Source organism: Pelobates fuscus, chromosome 9 (assembly GCF_036172605.1).
Source record: "Pelobates fuscus isolate aPelFus1 chromosome 9, aPelFus1.pri, whole genome shotgun sequence".
Taxonomy (NCBI): Eukaryota; Metazoa; Chordata; class Amphibia; order Anura; family Pelobatidae; genus Pelobates; species Pelobates fuscus.
Genome location: NC_086325.1, coordinates 153,772,552 through 153,789,356, shown reverse-complemented (window position 1 = coordinate 153,789,356; position 16,805 = coordinate 153,772,552). Strand labels below are relative to the sequence as shown.

The 16,805-nt window shown below is 45.1% G+C and overlaps 5 non-coding genes across 5 annotated transcripts; all 5 read right to left on the bottom strand.

Moving 5' to 3' along the window:
* Positions 1–2,313: 2,313 nt before the first annotated feature.
* Positions 2,314–2,388, bottom strand: LOC134573785 (small nucleolar RNA SNORD36). The gene has a single exon (XR_010085344.1). It is a non-coding gene; the product is annotated as a small nucleolar RNA SNORD36 (small nucleolar RNA).
* Positions 2,389–2,654: 266 nt separating this feature from the next.
* LOC134573782 (small nucleolar RNA SNORD36) lies at positions 2,655–2,730 on the bottom strand. Its single transcript, XR_010085341.1, has one exon. It is a non-coding gene; the product is annotated as a small nucleolar RNA SNORD36 (small nucleolar RNA).
* A 1,575-nt stretch (positions 2,731–4,305) lies between these two features.
* On the bottom strand, positions 4,306–4,379 carry LOC134573778 (small nucleolar RNA SNORD36). The gene has a single exon (XR_010085338.1). It is a non-coding gene; the product is annotated as a small nucleolar RNA SNORD36 (small nucleolar RNA).
* A 2,511-nt stretch (positions 4,380–6,890) lies between these two features.
* LOC134573793 (small nucleolar RNA SNORD24) lies at positions 6,891–6,962 on the bottom strand. Its single transcript, XR_010085352.1, has one exon. It is a non-coding gene; the product is annotated as a small nucleolar RNA SNORD24 (small nucleolar RNA).
* A 1,955-nt stretch (positions 6,963–8,917) lies between these two features.
* Positions 8,918–8,992, bottom strand: LOC134573789 (small nucleolar RNA SNORD24). Its single transcript, XR_010085349.1, has one exon. It is a non-coding gene; the product is annotated as a small nucleolar RNA SNORD24 (small nucleolar RNA).
* Between the last annotated feature and the right edge of the window lie 7,813 nt (positions 8,993–16,805).

Here is a 16,805-nt window from a genome sequence, read left to right as displayed (position 1 = left end):
TATTAATTATAACTACAGCTTAATGTAGCTCTGGTGAGTAATTTATGACCCTGTAGGCATTTTCACAAACCCTGCATTTTTTTTTAGAGAAAAGGCAATATTTACAATGCTTACTAGGGGCATCTCCACTGGCAGTCACAAGAGACATTTGTCTCCAGGCTGTGGAAGCTCATTCATTTGATGCATCTATGAGGAGATGCAGATTGGCACCCCTCTCCCCCTCAATTTAGGGGGCGCACAGTGTCTTAATATTGACTGACAAGAATAGGTGCCATGGCACACTTTGTAACAGCGAGCATCATTAGGCATTGGCAGCTGTGTGTTCTTTTTCTGACTAGTTGACCAAAGAGCGTTGGAGTGACATCACATGTTCTGGGTATGAAATTAAGGGACACTAGTCACCAGACCAACTACAGCTTATTGAATTTGTTCTGTTGAGTAGAATTGTTACCTTCAGGCTTTTTGCTGTAAACAGTCTTTTCAGAGAAAATGCAGTGTCTACATTACCGCCTAGTAAAAACCTCCATGGCCACTCCTCAGATGGCTGTTGGGAGATCCTTCCTGGGTCATGGATGCCTAAAATGCATCCAAACATTTAGTATCCCCTCCCTCTGCATGCAGACACTGAACTTTCCTCATAGAGTCATTGATTCAATTAATCTATGGAGGAGATGCTGATTGGCCAGGGCTGTGTTTGAATCATGCTGGCTATGCCCCCCTCAGTCTCAGCCAATCATATAGAGAAGCACTGCAATCAGGTTACCACGTCTACTGATGTCAGCAGACAGCTTGTTTTTCTGAGGCAAACAGCATGCAGCGTTAAAGCTTCAGGCTTGCATACAGTAAGATGTTGCTATATTTATGGAGGCATGAGGGGCTAGATGGTGGTTTTAACACTATAGGGGTCAGGAATAAGTTTGTGTTCCTGACCCTATAGTGATCCATTAAGAATAGCATGTCTAGTATGTGCAGTTTTCTTTGTGAAGCAATGGAAAGGGGGTTGGGAAAAAAAACACAAACAAAAAAACCCCTCAAGGCAAGTCTACCACAGCATCTGCAACAAAGTACCATGCCACGTGTTTCTGAATTGTGCAAAAGGACAATGATCCCAAAATGCACTACTGTGCAAGTGTCATTGTAAATGAGAGCAAGGTGTGCCAAGTGAAACTCAATTGAGATGTTGACCGAACTCCTAAAATACTAAGGTGAACCCCAAGTCATAATTTGATAGACAAAAATAAAAATGATCCAGTGTGTCGCCCGATACTTTAACATTGATCCCTGCAAGAATTCATTAGGGTTTTCCAACGATTTGCAGTTTCCAACTAGGTGCGTGTGATGGTAGGACATATGACAAGTGTAAACTTTGCATTGGTAGAGTATTTTATATGAAGCTTGCAATCACTTTTATTTATAGTTCTTTGTGAGATTGCATCCCTATGCAACATGGTTACATTTTTAAAATGTAAGCAGAATGATCACCTCGATACATGCTTTAAAAATAAATAAAAGTATAGGGACAAGTTCTTCTCCCCATTGTAAAATTGCCCATGTGTAGCAACTTCAATTTGGAGCTTTCAAGTTAAAAGCCTTAAAAGAAAGAGCACCCAATCTCCAGAAAACTTTACTATAGTTATGACAAATGGAGAATTCAAGTATGGATTTTAAAGATTTTTTTAATGTTTATGTATAGAACACGCACGGTACATTTAACCCAGCTTTGTGGCGAGCTCCTTGGCTTTTGCCTTTTCAAGTTTGGCAATGCGAGCCACTGACTTGGGACCCAAGACGCCACCGCCCCAGTGACGACGGATCTAAAAAGAAAACAAGGATAACCAGGGGTTAACAGACATTCAATTAAAACCAGTTATTAAAACATGCAGAGGCCATTCAAAAAGAGTGCATCTGATAAAAGTTCTCTTTAGTTTAAGATAGCGCTGTCAAACAGGAAGGAGTGGGAAAAACAAACAAACAAGAAAACCTATAATGGGGTGAGCTATGGAAATGCAAGTCACAGGCAAGACTAATGTACTTTGTAAAGAAGCACTTGGCAGATAAAATCTGTACAAAAAAGAGAATTAGTCCACACTTATGACAAAGTGAAAAAAAAAAGGTTTAGATTTTACCTAGAATACAGGACAGGAAGCAGAACAAGCATTACCTCATCATATCTATCATTGTAGTTGGTCTTGACAGCTTCCACCAGTTTAGCAAGAGCTCCCTTGTCCTCACTATGGAAATGGACAATAGTAGAAGTTATTACTCCCAGACAAAAAAACCAAAACACTGGTCAAGCAACAATATCAAACCCTCGCTGCTCAGGGTTAAAAAGCTCTGAGTGCCACACGGTTGTATTCAGGTGAAGAAATTCTGTACACATCATTGCCAGAGAGGATATGACAAAACAGAACAGTTCGAACAGCAGTAAAACTTACGCGTTGACTTGGGTGAAAGCAAGGCTGGTGCAGGTCTTCCTGTGTACCAGACGGCCCAATCTAGCTTTGCCTTTGACGATGCAATATGGGACTCCCATTTTCCTACACAAGGCAGGCAGGAAGACAACCAGCTGATAAAAGAAGTTTAATACATTAGACCAAGTGCTTCATTTAATGTAAATGTTGGGCAGAAACCTCCCACCAAAAGGTGCTTATAGAATTGCTCAGTGTTAAAAAGCTCATTTTTAAATCTTCATAATTTTATCAGTCGAAGAAATTCAGAACATCATTGCAATTCACAAAACATTAATTGTTGAAACTTTCTAAATAAAACCATATTAAGCAAATGGGTCAGAACAAACATTGTTTTACTGGCTTAATTTTTCTAGTAGATTGTCCTCAAGTTTCAGCTGGAAAGGACTGCAGTGGATCATACTAGTGTGATTTTAATTGAGGCTGCATATATGTTGAAAGATTGAACCAGAAACGAGTCCTGTTATGTTGGGCTGCAGCCCCTTCCTTGAAACAAACACGCCCAACCCCATAAGCATATTTAAGTTAGAGGCAGGAATAGACACGGACATTACCCGTTTAGGGTAAGTTTACCTTTAAAGGACCACTCTAGGCACCCAGACCACTTCAGCTTAATGAGGTGGTCTGGGAGCCAGGTCCTTCTAGGGTTAACCCATTTTTTCATAAACATAGCAGTTTCAGAGAAACTGCTGTTTATGAATGGGTTAAGCCTTCCCCCTATGTCCTCTAGTGGCTGTCTCATTGACAGCCGCTTGCGTGCTTTCTCACTGATTTTCACAGTGAGAGCACGCCAGCGTCCATAGGAAAGCATTATGAATGCTTTCCTATGTGACCGGCTGAATGCGCGCGCAGCTCTTGCCGCGCGTGCGCATTCAGCCGACGGGGAGGAGAAGGAGGATCGGAGGAGGAGATCTCTCCGCCCAGTGCTGGAAAAAGGTAAGATTTAACCCCTTTCCCGAGGCGGGCGGGAGGCGGTCCCTGAGGGTGGGGGCACCCTCAAGGCACTCTAGTGCCAGGAAAACGAGTATGCTTTCCTGGCACTAGAGTGGTCCTTTAAAGTTGGGGCTTTGGCACCACTGCCTCCTGACCAACTTCCTATAATCTCCAGTACAAGAAAGGTTTGTAATAAAACACTGAAAGGCTGTGAGCGACCATTGTGGGTCGTTTCCCAGGCTGAATGATGTGGTTGCTCCTAAACAGTGACATTGCATCCGAGGGTCTGCTGGCCACAGGAGAAGGTAGGATATACCTTAAACCATCACTCATGAGTGCTGCCATGATATTCTGTTTGGTCTTCAGCTCCTGGAGCTTCAGCAGTGTACTCTTGCACATCTGTGCGAGTACAGCACTGAGGTTTCAGCAAGATCCTCCATAGAAAGCAGATTTTGCCTACTAGAGGTAAAGTACTGAGACAAAGTAGTCCCTACTTTGTCATATCTTGACTGGGTTGGAATTTTAGTAAATTTCCAACACGAGTATCAAAAAATTCTTAGTTAAATGCTCATTTTAGACAGGAGTATTACAGAGCCACTTTAAGATCACTACAATTTGTTACAGAATAAGTAGGGGTAAAAAAAAAAAAAGGATCGATAACATTTTAATATATACACTCTTGTCTAGCATGTGTATTTCAATACAATACTACCCAGCCACTGGGTCCAATAGCTCACCTCAATTGGATCCACATCATGTGCAATCACCACAAGCTGAGCCTTTTTGTTTTCCACCAGAGTTGTGACACTGTTAACACCTGTAAAACCACAAGTTCGTTAAGTAGGTTATCAATTACAAAGGGAAAAAAACAAACCCAAAACCCACCAAAGCTTGTGGTATTGCTATTGCTCAGTGTTAAAAAGCTCATGTTTTAATCTTCATGATATTTCAGGTGAAGAAATTCAGGCATCATTGCAATAGCATATATTAAGTGTTTTACCAGTGTACATTCTGTAGTACAGGTTTTTTATAGGGCGCAAACAGCAATTAACCCCTTAACGCCGTTACGGCATTCTATGCCGTCGCGGCTTTAAAGGGCTTTAAAGCCGTTGCGGCGGCATAGAACGCCGTAACGGCTGAAGCCCCCAGGAGGTAAGCTATACTTACCTCCGCCGCGATCCTCTTCTGGGGGTCTGCCTGAGAGCCCAGGCAGCCCCCCTCCGGCAAATGAGGCCCCCGGGGGCCATGTGATCGCTCTCAAAGAGCGATCACATGGCCCCCTATAAGCTGGCTATGGATCTGCCAGCAGGGGGACTGTCTAAAATATTAGAGAGTCCCCCTGCTGGTAGGTAGTGTAAAAAAAAAATTAAATACACATGTTAAAATAAAATACAAGTATTTATATATATATATATATATATATATATATATATATAATATATGTATATATATTATATATATATACATATTATATATATGTAACGTCATACGTAATGTATTTTAATATTAATATTAGTATATATTAGTATTAAAATACACTTAGAATGACGTTACATATATAATATGTATATATATATTATATATATATATAATAGATCTACATATATTATATATATATATATATATATATATATATATATATATATATATATATATATATATGTATAATTACAATAATAAATAAATAAAATAATAAAATAAATAAATAAAATATTGAAACAAAATTTAAAATAAATTATATCTTCATATGTAATTTCATTCTAACTGTATTTTGTTATTAATATATATATATAGGAAACAGAATACACTTAGAATGACATTCTATATATATCTATCTATATATAAAATACAAATAACCGCAAATATATAGATAGATAAATACATATAATTACATTAGTATACACGTAGAATTTAAATACCTATCAATGCATATATATTAAAATTCTACGTGTATATTTAAGTAATTTTTTAACATAATTATGTCATTTAATTAATTAAAATTTGATTGACATGCCTGACAACACAGGGAGAAAGTGCAGAGAATTTAATTCGCAAGCACTATATTTGACCCTGTAACTCTCCAAGAAACCATAAAACCTGTATAATAGGGGGTACTGTTTTACTCGGGAGACTTCGCTGAACTCAAATATTAGTGTTTCAAACTGGTAAATTGTATTACAACGATGATATTTTAAGTAAAAGTGACGTTTTTTGCATTTTTTACAAACAAACAGCACTTTTATGGACTATATTATTGTTGTAATATGTTTTACTGTTTTAAAACACTAATATTTGTGTTTAGTGAAGTCTCCCAAGAATAACAGTACCCCCCATGTACAGGTTTTATGGTGTTTTGGAAAGTTAGAGAGTCACATATAAGGCTCGCATTTCATTTTTTTGACATTGAAATTTGCCAGATTGGTTATGTTGCCTTTGAGACCGTATGGTAGCCCAGGAATAAGAATTACCCCCATGATGGCATACCATTTGCAAAAGTAGACAACCCAAGGTATTGCAAATGGGGTATGTCCAGTCATTTTAAGTAGCCACTTAGTCACAAACACTGGCCAAATATTAGTTTTTTGCTTTTTTCACACAGAAACAAATATGAACGCTAACTTTGGCCAGTGTTTGTGACTAAGTGGCTACTAAAAAAGACTAAACATACCCCACGTTCAATACCTTGGGTTGTCTACTTTTTCAAATGGTATGCCATTATGGGGGTAATTCTCATTCCTGGGCTACCACACCGTCTCAAAGGTAACATTACTAATCTGGCAAATTTCAATTTGAAAATGGAACGTTCTATATTTGACCCTGTAACTTTCCAAAACACCATAAAACCTGTTAATGGGGGGTACTGTTGTACTCGTGAGACATCGCTGATTACAAATATGTGCATTTTGTTGCAGTAAAACCTAACAGTATTATGACATTTACAGCTAAAATGTGAGGCGGAACTACAAATTAAAAAAAAAAATTCTAATTTCTTACAGTTTTTTTTTATTTTATTCATAATAAATTGTTTCATATATAAATATTTTATATGAAATGAAAGCCCTGTTTCTCCTGAACAAAATGATATATAATAAGTGTGGGTGCATTTAATATGAAAGAGGTGAATTACGGTTGAACAGACATATAGCGCAAATTCCAGTTTTTGTTTACGTTTTGTTTTGATCAGAACGTGCACTATTGACTCCGTCCTGAAGGGGTTAAAAAAGCCTTAGCCAAACACATAATTTTTACCTGCACGGACTACAGGAGGTCTCTTGGTAGGGACATCTCCTTTGCCTGCAGCTTTCTGTTCTGCACGAGCCAGCAATCTTTTCTTCTTTTCCTGCTTTGTTTCCGGTCGATATTTGTGAGCCAGCTTAAATAGCTGAGTAGCTAAAAATGTGGAGGTAGTGGGGAATAAAAATAAATTACTTATTTGCACAATTTCATACTACAAAAAGGCATGTTGAGCAAGTTTTAAGACTCATACTTTGCATCAGCGATCTTGGTGTAAGTGTGTAATCACCATATTCAGATAGCAAATATTGGTTTGCATCATTTGCAAGTATAAAGTAAGCCTTCTAGTTTGTTCCCAGAAGCATCATTCTTACCAGTCTGGCGGTCCAAGGCCTGGGTGAACTGATTGATTGCAGGAGGAACCTTCAATCTTTTGTACAGGATAGACCTCTGGCGCTGAAGTCTGATGTAACGGGGCCATTTCACAAAGCGAGTAAGATCCCTCTTGGGTTGAATATCCTGACCTGGTTTATAGACAGCACAGGCAAGTTATGTTGGTTGTCGTATGAAAGACTTCAGATTACGGTAAACAGCTAGAATTTAGAAGTCTGCTTTGAGTATTCCATACAAACTGAATGCTTATGAAAACCTATTCTATAATATCACAGAAGTTTTAGTTAAAATTCCAGAACAAAACCTGGATACCTACAGTGACCAGATTATCTACATGTTAATTAGCAGATTGAATTTATCCGTTCAGATGCCATAGATTCTGATTGTGGCTATGAACTTTCTAAACACCGAACACCAGCACAAATGTGAAGGCAATTAAAAGGGACACTAGGAACTAAAATATTTTCCCTTTCATTCAGTTTTAAACTATTTTCAATTAGTAAACATTTAGGCTACCAGGTTGTTCAGAACTGAGCCGTAACTAGACGCATTAACTTCCTTATAGCTATACAGATTCATACCAGCAATGGGCACAGATTGGCTGAAATCAGCAAGTCAAAACATGGCAATATCTGCTGCTCAAGCTAGTTCTTAACCGAACACCAAGGTCACATAACCATCTAAATTTAATTACTGTGCAAGGCACACTCTAAAAAAAAAACAAAAACTAACCCTTAAGGCAGGGGTTCCTAAACCAGTCCAGGATTTAGGGAGTACACCTGGGTAAACCCTAAATCCTGGACTGTTAGGGGGTACTTGAGGATGTGGTTGGGAACCACTGTCTTAAGGCAAGAGTTGAGTGAAAACGCCTCCTGGCACCATAACTTGATTTATATTACTTTGTTATAGTGACCCTTTAATAAGCCCAGAGTGGATGAATAGGCTCTAGGAACTCACATTTCACATTAAAATAAAGAGGGTTTTATTCTGAATGGAAGGGTGCTCCAGATAGCTACTTCTAAGATGAAGTAGCTACAGTGCACCCCTTTAATTATCCCTGCAAATTAAAAGTTTAATGATGTTTGGAATCTATAAAACCTCCCCCTAAAAAAAAGGCACAAGCAAGACAAATAACCCAAAACCATACCAAGTGACTATTCTAAGCAGCCATATTGGTGTGTCAATCTACATCATAGTAAATAGTCCTGTTCATGTAAAATACACTACAAAAACCTAAACATTAAGATACTCTGTTAAATATTTGTAACTATACTAGCTTCATTCAAAGGTAGACACTCAATATCTGCAGCCTTCTATCTAAAGATTTCACCAAAATTAAGTTTTGCATTTTAGATAAAGCAAAAAGGGGATGCCCAGATTCAATGAAAGACAGACAGATCCACCACATGGCAGTTTATTTTACCATAGCGATGTGGTATGAAAGAAATTGAGCTACCCCGTATCTGCAATGGGAAGAGCAGCATTACAATATAATTACACTCACCAATGCCATAGTTCTTGGGCCGCTTCTCAAACAGAGGGTTCACAACTTTCTTGGCTTCTGCCTTCTTCACGACGGAAGGGGCTGGTGCCACCTTCTTCCCCTTGGCCTTCTTTCCTTTAGGCTGCCATAACAAAAAACGTGATTCAGTTAGTAATGGCCAACAAGTGAAGTTAAACAATAAAGCACCCCCACCTCCGTTTAATGCAGGAATACGTAAAACAAGTTAAAACAAAAGCCTTCTGATCTGCTCACACTAAGGTAATTACCCAGTTAATCCTGAGGACACACCATGAAACGACTTGCCAAGGCTTTCAAACTAACAAATATATTTATTTATTTCCTTCTCAATGGTCTGTAAGTATTAGGTATTAAACCATGGTAGACATGCATCAGCGATCTTGGTGGAAAGCTTGTCATCAGAGAGTAACTCAGATAGCAAATATTCTTTACATCATCTGCATGTCCAACTCGGTTATAAAAAAAAAAAAAAAATAATAAATTCCTAATAAATCCATAAAAATACTAAATAACCCAGGCACGGTGATAACATGCTCAAGTCAAATAAAAAAATGCCAGCAGTATTAGTACAAGTGGCACCAAAAGCCTTCTAGAGTTCCGGTGTAAGTTAGATAGGTAGCCCCGAGAAGTCTGCTCAAAAGCGGCAGCACGTCTGGGAAAGGCCGCGGTCTGAGTTACTCGAAGAGGCCCTAAGAGTTTATTGCAGTGGGTGCATACACCTTTCCCACACTGCCATTCCAGGCCTACCCGTAGTTACTATGGAGTCAGGCGTGGGCCTAGTACCCCGAGTGAGCAACGATATAACAGTCTAATCTCCCCGCAATCTTACGACATATCGCCGGGAATATCACGGGATGAGTGCTCAGCAGGATTTGAGCTGGGTATAGGGTGAGTGGAGGTCCAGCATGCAGAGGATGGCGACGGATAAAGTTCTGTATCCTGCGTCCGGTGTTTTATCAGATCTCTATACCTTGTCAGAGAATGGTAGCGGCTAGTTCCTATCCAGTGGAAGGACCCTGGTGACATCACCAGACCATGTGACTGCTTGGTCACATGGTACAGAGAGCTACAGGAAGCAGCAAAGCGGGAAATCCAAATGAATGAAGTGGACTGAGCTGTGCTGATCTCCTGCTGCTGCTGATGGGAGAGTTCTGATATAATATTGATATTAACTTTACAAAACATCTTATTTCACAAGACAGCCTGGACCTGGAGGTTTGCAATGCATGGGAATTGTATGGGTAAAGCTGAACACTGCAGCCATTGCAGAGACTGAACCTGGAGAATATTATGGAGAAGGAAGAAAAAAGGGATCTTTAAGAGAAGTCACTTTTATTTCATTTTATATCGTTTTATTTAGTTTTTTTGCCAGATAATTATGCAGCTGTGTTAAAACCTGTATTTTAAATCTCCTTTTGTCTTTAATTGTAGATATTAATCACTGTCCAGCTATGTTTTACAGAATACATTGATTATAATGTGACTTTTATATTTTTGTCTTTCTTTCTCTCTCCCAACTCTCTCTGATAGCATGATATATTAACCCTTTTTATCCCCACTGACAGTGTGTCTCTTTCTCCCATCCCCTCATTGTGAGTGTCTCTTTCTCCCATCCCCTCATTGTGAGTGTCTCTTTCTCCCATCCCCTCATTGTGAGTGTCTCTTTCTCCCATCCCCTCATTGTGAGTGTCTCTTTCTCCCATCCCCTCATTGTGAGTGTCTCTTTCTCCCATCCCCTCATTGTGAGTGTCTCTTTCTCCCATCCCCTCATTGTGAGTGTCTCTTTCTCCCATCCCCTCATTGTGAGTGTCTCTTTCTCCCATCCCCTCATTGTGAGTGTCTCTTTCTCCCATCCCCTCATTGTGAGTGTCTCTTTCTCCCATCCCCTCGGTGTGCGTGTCTCTTTCTCCCATCCCCTCGGTGTGAGTGGGGGTCTCTCTCTCCCCCTCTCTCTCTCTCTCTCTCTCTCTCTCTCTCTCTCTCTCTCTCTCTCTCTCTCTCTCTCTCTCTCTCTCTCTCTCTCTCTCCCATCCCCTCGGTGTGAGTGGGTCTGTTACGATTGCCCCCTGTCTAGCAGGAGGGTTGATCGCTTGGATGTCCTGGTTCCCGGCTTGAAGAGTAGAATGGAGCGATACTCGGTAGAGACCTGTAAGTGTAGAATCTCCCCCTAGCTATGGTGCAGCTAGGATATTCTTTCCCCCCCACAAAACGAGTCGAGGCTGCGAATTGAGGGTCAAAATGAGAACTGAGGACTGGGATGCCCAGCCTGCTTTTTATTGGCAATACATACAAAGAGGACACTCCCAAGGGGAGGCATAAAATACCCAATCATATATTGGGTTCAACCCACATGTCCCCTCCCCTCAGATAACCAAGTAACACAATTATATTACACATACTTTTGTCCACATTCTGGATGTACCCCAAAACCAGGGGGTACACCCATACACCCTGCATCGCTAGATAGATCTTGTTCTGGAGGCCAACATATCCAAAAACTGGTCGGATCGAATGAGCGGTTCGGGAGTTAGGGGCTTCTAAAGTTTAGACCGACCGCACGGACTTTTCAGCCGAAAATAGTTCCATACGTTTAGGCCTTGCGGTCGGTCTTCGTTCGGACGGTAAAAAACCCCACAACCCTTTGTCTTCCGTAGTCCTTCCTGGGGTCGCTGTAATCCCCAGGTGCAGGGCAAGTGCTTTCCTGAACGGTGAATAGTTTGGTATGTCCAACACTGAGTTCTGTGATCCTGGAGGTCTCAGCGGTGTTCGCCTAGGTGGGTCTCCGTTTTTGGTTCCAGATGATTCTGGGCGACCACCGCTGATTGTAGGTAAGATGGCCGCGACCACGTGCAAAAGTCCCGAAATGGCGGCCACCTCTAGGCGTACATAGCGGGTTCGGGCTGGACCATACGAGGACTGTAAATCCGTCAGAACAGTGTCCAAAGCACCAAAAGTATGGGACCGAATAAATCTTGTATAACAGGGGACAACAGTAATGTAACAGTGCTCCCTCCTTGTGGAACACTCTGGCAGACACCGTCTGACCCCTTTTCGGGGTAGACTAAGGCTGTCCAGACTTCTGGTTAGGCTGGGCTGATATCGGTTTGCCTGGACAATCCATCGGCATTGCCATTCTGTTTCCCGGGTCGATAAGTGATGGTAAAATTGAAGGGTTGTAGAGCCAAGCTCCATCGTAACAACCGGCCATTATCTCCAGAGACCCGGTTTAACCATACCAAGGGATTGTGGTCCGTTACCAGAGTGAATTCTTGCCCGTACAGATAAGGAGTCAGTTTCTTTAGTGCCCACACCAGTGCCAAGCACTCCTTTTCCACGGCGGCATAGCTAACTTCGCGTGGCAGGAGCTTACGACTGATGTAGGCAATAGGGTGTTCCCCTCCGTCTTCGCCTACTTGGCTGAGGACGGCTCCCAGCCCGAACATGGAAGCGTCTGAGTCTCCCGCACCGGTGAAGCCTCTCGAGCCCGTCCTGCCTGGGACCGGGTGGTAACCGGATATGCCTCTGAGTTATAGGAGGGGGCAAATGCCGAAGTCATCGGGCCCAGGTCGTTGCCTAGTAAGACCTCAGCGGGTAAACTGTCCATGATCCCCACCCTCACAAGTCCTTTTCCCGCACCCCAATCAAGATGTACTTTTGCTGTGGGTAATTTGTATATGTCCCCTCCAGCCACTCGGACTGCCACCGTGTCTGTGGAGCGTTTATGTGGTGGTACGAGCTTCCCCTGGACTAGGGTGATGGTGGCCCCTGTGTCTCTCAATCCTTGTGCCGGGCGGCCTTCCAACAGTACCTCCTGTCGATGGTGCTGTCGGTTGTCGGTTGCGGCATACACAGGGTTAGCTTCATGTAATGGTCCCAGATACTCTTCCATAGTATTTGCTTGGTCTACACAAAAAGCCCGGGCGGGGCGGTTGTTACCCGGGAGGTTGTTGTTTAGGGGGCAGTTGGAAATGAAGTGCCCCGGCTGCTTGCATTTGTGGCAAGTGGGGCGGGTACGCTCTTGGGGGTACTGGTTGGGTGGCCCGGCATATCGAGTAGGTCCGGCCGGCACTGGGGTACGAAACTCGGGTCGGGGGTTTGGTCTAGGGTTTTCTCGGAGTTCGGGCCGGGTGGCTATTCGAGAGTGGGAGTATTCGTGAACTTGAGCGTCCCGATGTTCGTCAGCTAGTCGGGCTGCCGCATTGAGATCGCTCGGACGCCGATCCTTTACCCACTCTCTGTCCTTTGGGGCCAACCCGTCATAAAAATGCTCTAATAAAAACAGTTCCAACACTTCGGTTGCGGTAACGGCACGGCACCCATTCATCCAGTGGGTAGCCGCCCTCCGCATGCGGTGAGCCCATTCAGCATGGGTGTCATTTACTTTCTTACTGGTGTTGCGGAATTGTCTGCGATAAGTGTCGGGGGTTACGGCATATCTCTTAAGTAGGGTGTCTTTTACCGTCTGATATTGCTCCGCTTCCTCGGGGCTGAGAGTCCGAAAAGCTTCCATAGCTCGACCCGCCAGTTTCCCGGCTAGTATCTTGGGCCAAGCTGTTGTGGGGATTTGGTGCAGTGCACATTGCCGTTCAAAATCGGCCAAGAACTCGTCAACCCCCATTTCACTCTCCACAAACGGCTTAAATGCTGCAAAAGGAATCTTTGGGATTTCCGTTGTCTCCGGGGGGGTTCGGCCGGCGAGTTTCATTTTGTGTTCGTGGGCTCTGGCCTTTTCGACATCTGCCTCAGCCTCGGCCATTAATTGCCGTATGAGTTCCAGGGAGGGGTTTGGCCCATACAGGGGCAGCCTCTCCCGGACCAACCGGGTTTTCTCATCGGTGCAAGTGGCAGTGGCTTCGGCCATGGTAAGGCTCTGGTCCAGTTCTGTTAGTTCCGCGATTAGCTCTCTCCTTGGGCGGCTGTTCGCGTGTCCCCCTCGGCTCTCCAGTAAGTCCTTTAACGTGGTGCGTTTCAATTTGTCGTAGTTCCTCTCCATCCGTTCGGTACCTCTTCTAGGAATTCCAGGATGATCCCACCGCTGCCACCAATTGTTACGATTGCCCCCTGTCTAGCAGGAGGGTTGATCGCTTGGATGTCCTGGTTCCCGGCTTGAAGAGTAGAATGGAGCGATACTCGGTAGAGACCTGTAAGTGTAGAATCTCCCCCTAGCTATGGTGCAGCTAGGATATTCTTTCCCCCCCACAAAACGAGTCGAGGCTGCGAATTGAGGGTCAAAATGAGAACTGAGGACTGGGATGCCCAGCCTGCTTTTTATTGGCAATACATACAAAGAGGACACTCCCAAGGGGAGGCATAAAATACCCAATCATATATTGGGTTCAACCCACATGTCCCCTCCCCTCAGATAACCAAGTAACACAATTATATTACACATACTTTTGTCCACATTCTGGATGTACCCCAAAACCAGGGGGTACACCCATACACCCTGCATCGCTAGATAGATCTTGTTCTGGAGGCCAACATATCCAAAAACTGGTCGGATCGAATGAGCGGTTCGGGAGTTAGGGGCTTCTAAAGTTTAGACCGACCGCACGGACTTTTCAGCCGAAAATAGTTCCATACGTTTAGGCCTTGCGGTCGGTCTTCGTTCGGACGGTAAAAAACCCCACAACCCTTTGTCTTCCGTAGTCCTTCCTGGGGTCGCTGTAATCCCCAGGTGCAGGGCAAGTGCTTTCCTGAACGGTGAATAGTTCGGTATGTCCAACACTGAGTTCTGTGATCCTGGAGGTCTCAGCGGTGTTCGCCTAGGTGGGTCTCCGTTTTTGGTTCCAGATGATTCTGGGCGACCACCGCTGATTGTAGGTAAGATGGCCGCGACCACGTGCAAAAGTCCCGAAATGGCGGCCACCTCTAGGCGTACATAGCGGGTTCGGGCTGGACCATACGAGGACTGTAAATCCGTCAGAACAGTGTCCAAAGCACCAAAAGTATGGGACCGAATAAATCTTGTATAACAGGGGACAACAGTAATGTAACAGGGTCTCTCTCTCTCTCTCATCCCCCTCGGTGTGAGTGGGTCTCTCTCTCTCATCCCCCTCGGTGTGAGTGGGTCTCTCTCTCTCTCTCTCTCTCCCATCCCCTCGGTGTGAGTGGGTCTCTCTCTCTCTCCCATCCCCTCGGTGTGAGTGGGTCTCTCTCTCTCTCTCATCCCCCTCGGTGTGAGTGGGTCTCTCTCTCTCATCCCCCTCGGTGTGAGTGGGTCTCTCTCTCTCTCTCTCTCTCTCTCTCTCTCTCTCCCATCCCCTCGGTGTGAGTGGGTCTCTCTCTCTCTCTCTCACATCCCCTCAGTGTGAGTGGGTCTCTCTCTCTCTCCCATCCCCTCGGTGTGAGTGGGTCTCTCTCTCTCTCCCATCCCCTCGGTGTGAGTGGGTCTCTCTCTCTCTCCCATCCCCTCGGTGTGAGTGGGTCTCTCTCTCTCTCCCATCCCCTCGGTGTGAGTGGGTCTCTCTCTCCCATCCCCTCGGTGTGAGTGGGTCTCTCTCTCCCATCCCCTCGGTGTGAGTGGGTCTCTCTCTCTCTCTCTCTCTCCCATCCCCTCGGCGTGAGTGGGTGTCTCTCTCTCTCTCTCCCATCCCCTCGGTGTGAGTGGGTGTCTCTCTCTCTCTCTCTCTCCCATCCCCTCGGTGTGAGTGGGTCTCTCTCTCCCATCCCCTCGGTGTGAGTGGGTCTCTCTCTCTCTCCCTCCCCCATCCCCTCGGTGTGAGTGGGTCTCTCTCCCATCCCCTCGGTGTGAGTGGGTCTCTCTCTCTCTCCCATCCCCTGTCTCTCTCTCTCTCCCCCATCGGTGTGAGTGGGTCTCTCTCTCTCTCTCTCATCCCCTCGGTGTGAGTGGGTCTCTCTCTCTCTCCCATCCCCTCGGTGTGAGTGGGTCTCTCTCTCTCTCTCCCATCCCCTCGGTGTGAGTGGGTCTCTCTCTCTCTCCCATCCCCTCGGTGTGAGTGGGTCTCTCTCTCTCTCCCATCCCCTCGGTGTGAGTGGGTCTCTCTCTCTCTCCCATCCCCTCGGTGTGAGTGGGTCTCTCTCTCTCTCCCATCCCCTCTGTGTGAGTGGGTCTCTCTCTCCCATCCCCTCGGTGTGAGTGGGTCTCTCTCTCTCTCCCATCCCCTCGGTGTGAGTGTGTAAGTGTTGCCATGGCAACGCTCCTGACTTGCATTACATGTTATGCGTAGCGTTGCCATGGCAACCTGCAGCAACGCTCACACAGTTCGCGAGAAGAGAGGACCTGATGCTTCAGGAGGTGCAATATTACACTCCTGGGTCCCTTCTTCACAGGACACCGTATGCTGTGCCACCAGACCACCAGGGAATCCTGTGTGCCCCCACCCTGAAACTACGGTCCCCTCACAGCCCTTATCCAATCCCGCTGCATTACATTGACTACACATAAAGACATTGCATCCACTACCCCCACACACACACACACACACACAGACACTGCATCCACTATACACAATGCATTCACTACACACACTGTATAACATAATGGATGTGCGGAAAGCTTTTTTGGGGGGGGCTTGGCTTCTTGGGCTGGCCCTGCTCTCTCCCACCCACGCACAGCCAGCGTGTGTCTCTCTCCCACCCACGCACAGCCATTTTCTCTCTCTCCCACCCACGCACAGCCATTTTCTCTCTCTCCCACGCACAGCCAGCGTGTCTCTCTCTCGCCCACGCACAGCCAGCGTGTCTCTCTCTCTCTCTCCCACGCACAGCCAGCGTGTCTCTCTCTCTCCCACGCACAGCCAGCGTGTCTCTCTCTCTCCCACGCACAGCCAGCGTGTCTCTCTCTCTCTCTCCCACGCACAGCTAGCGTGTCTCTCTCTCTCCCACGCACAGCCAGCGTGTCTCTCTCTCTCCCACGCACGCACAGCCAGTGTGTGTGTGTGTCGCTCTCTCTGCCAGCCACGCAGAGCCGGTTTGTGTGTGTGTCGCTTTCTCTCCCCTACCCACGCACAGCCAGCGTGTCTCTCTCCCAGCCACGCACAGCCAGTGTGTCTCTGTCCCACGCATTCCCCTCCTGCCAATCATTTCATGTAGCGTGGCCAAGGCACCGCAGTAGAGAATCTTCTGTATCCTCTACCCAGTCTAACCGGAAGTGCTCCCAGACAGAATAGTGGATACCGAGATTCTCCACCACAGTTCACTCGACCACGCTACAAGTAGGTAAGCTGGCACTGCAGAAGAAGGAAGACAGAAAAAAGAGCGGACGGACAAAGAGACACATAGGGGACTGAGGG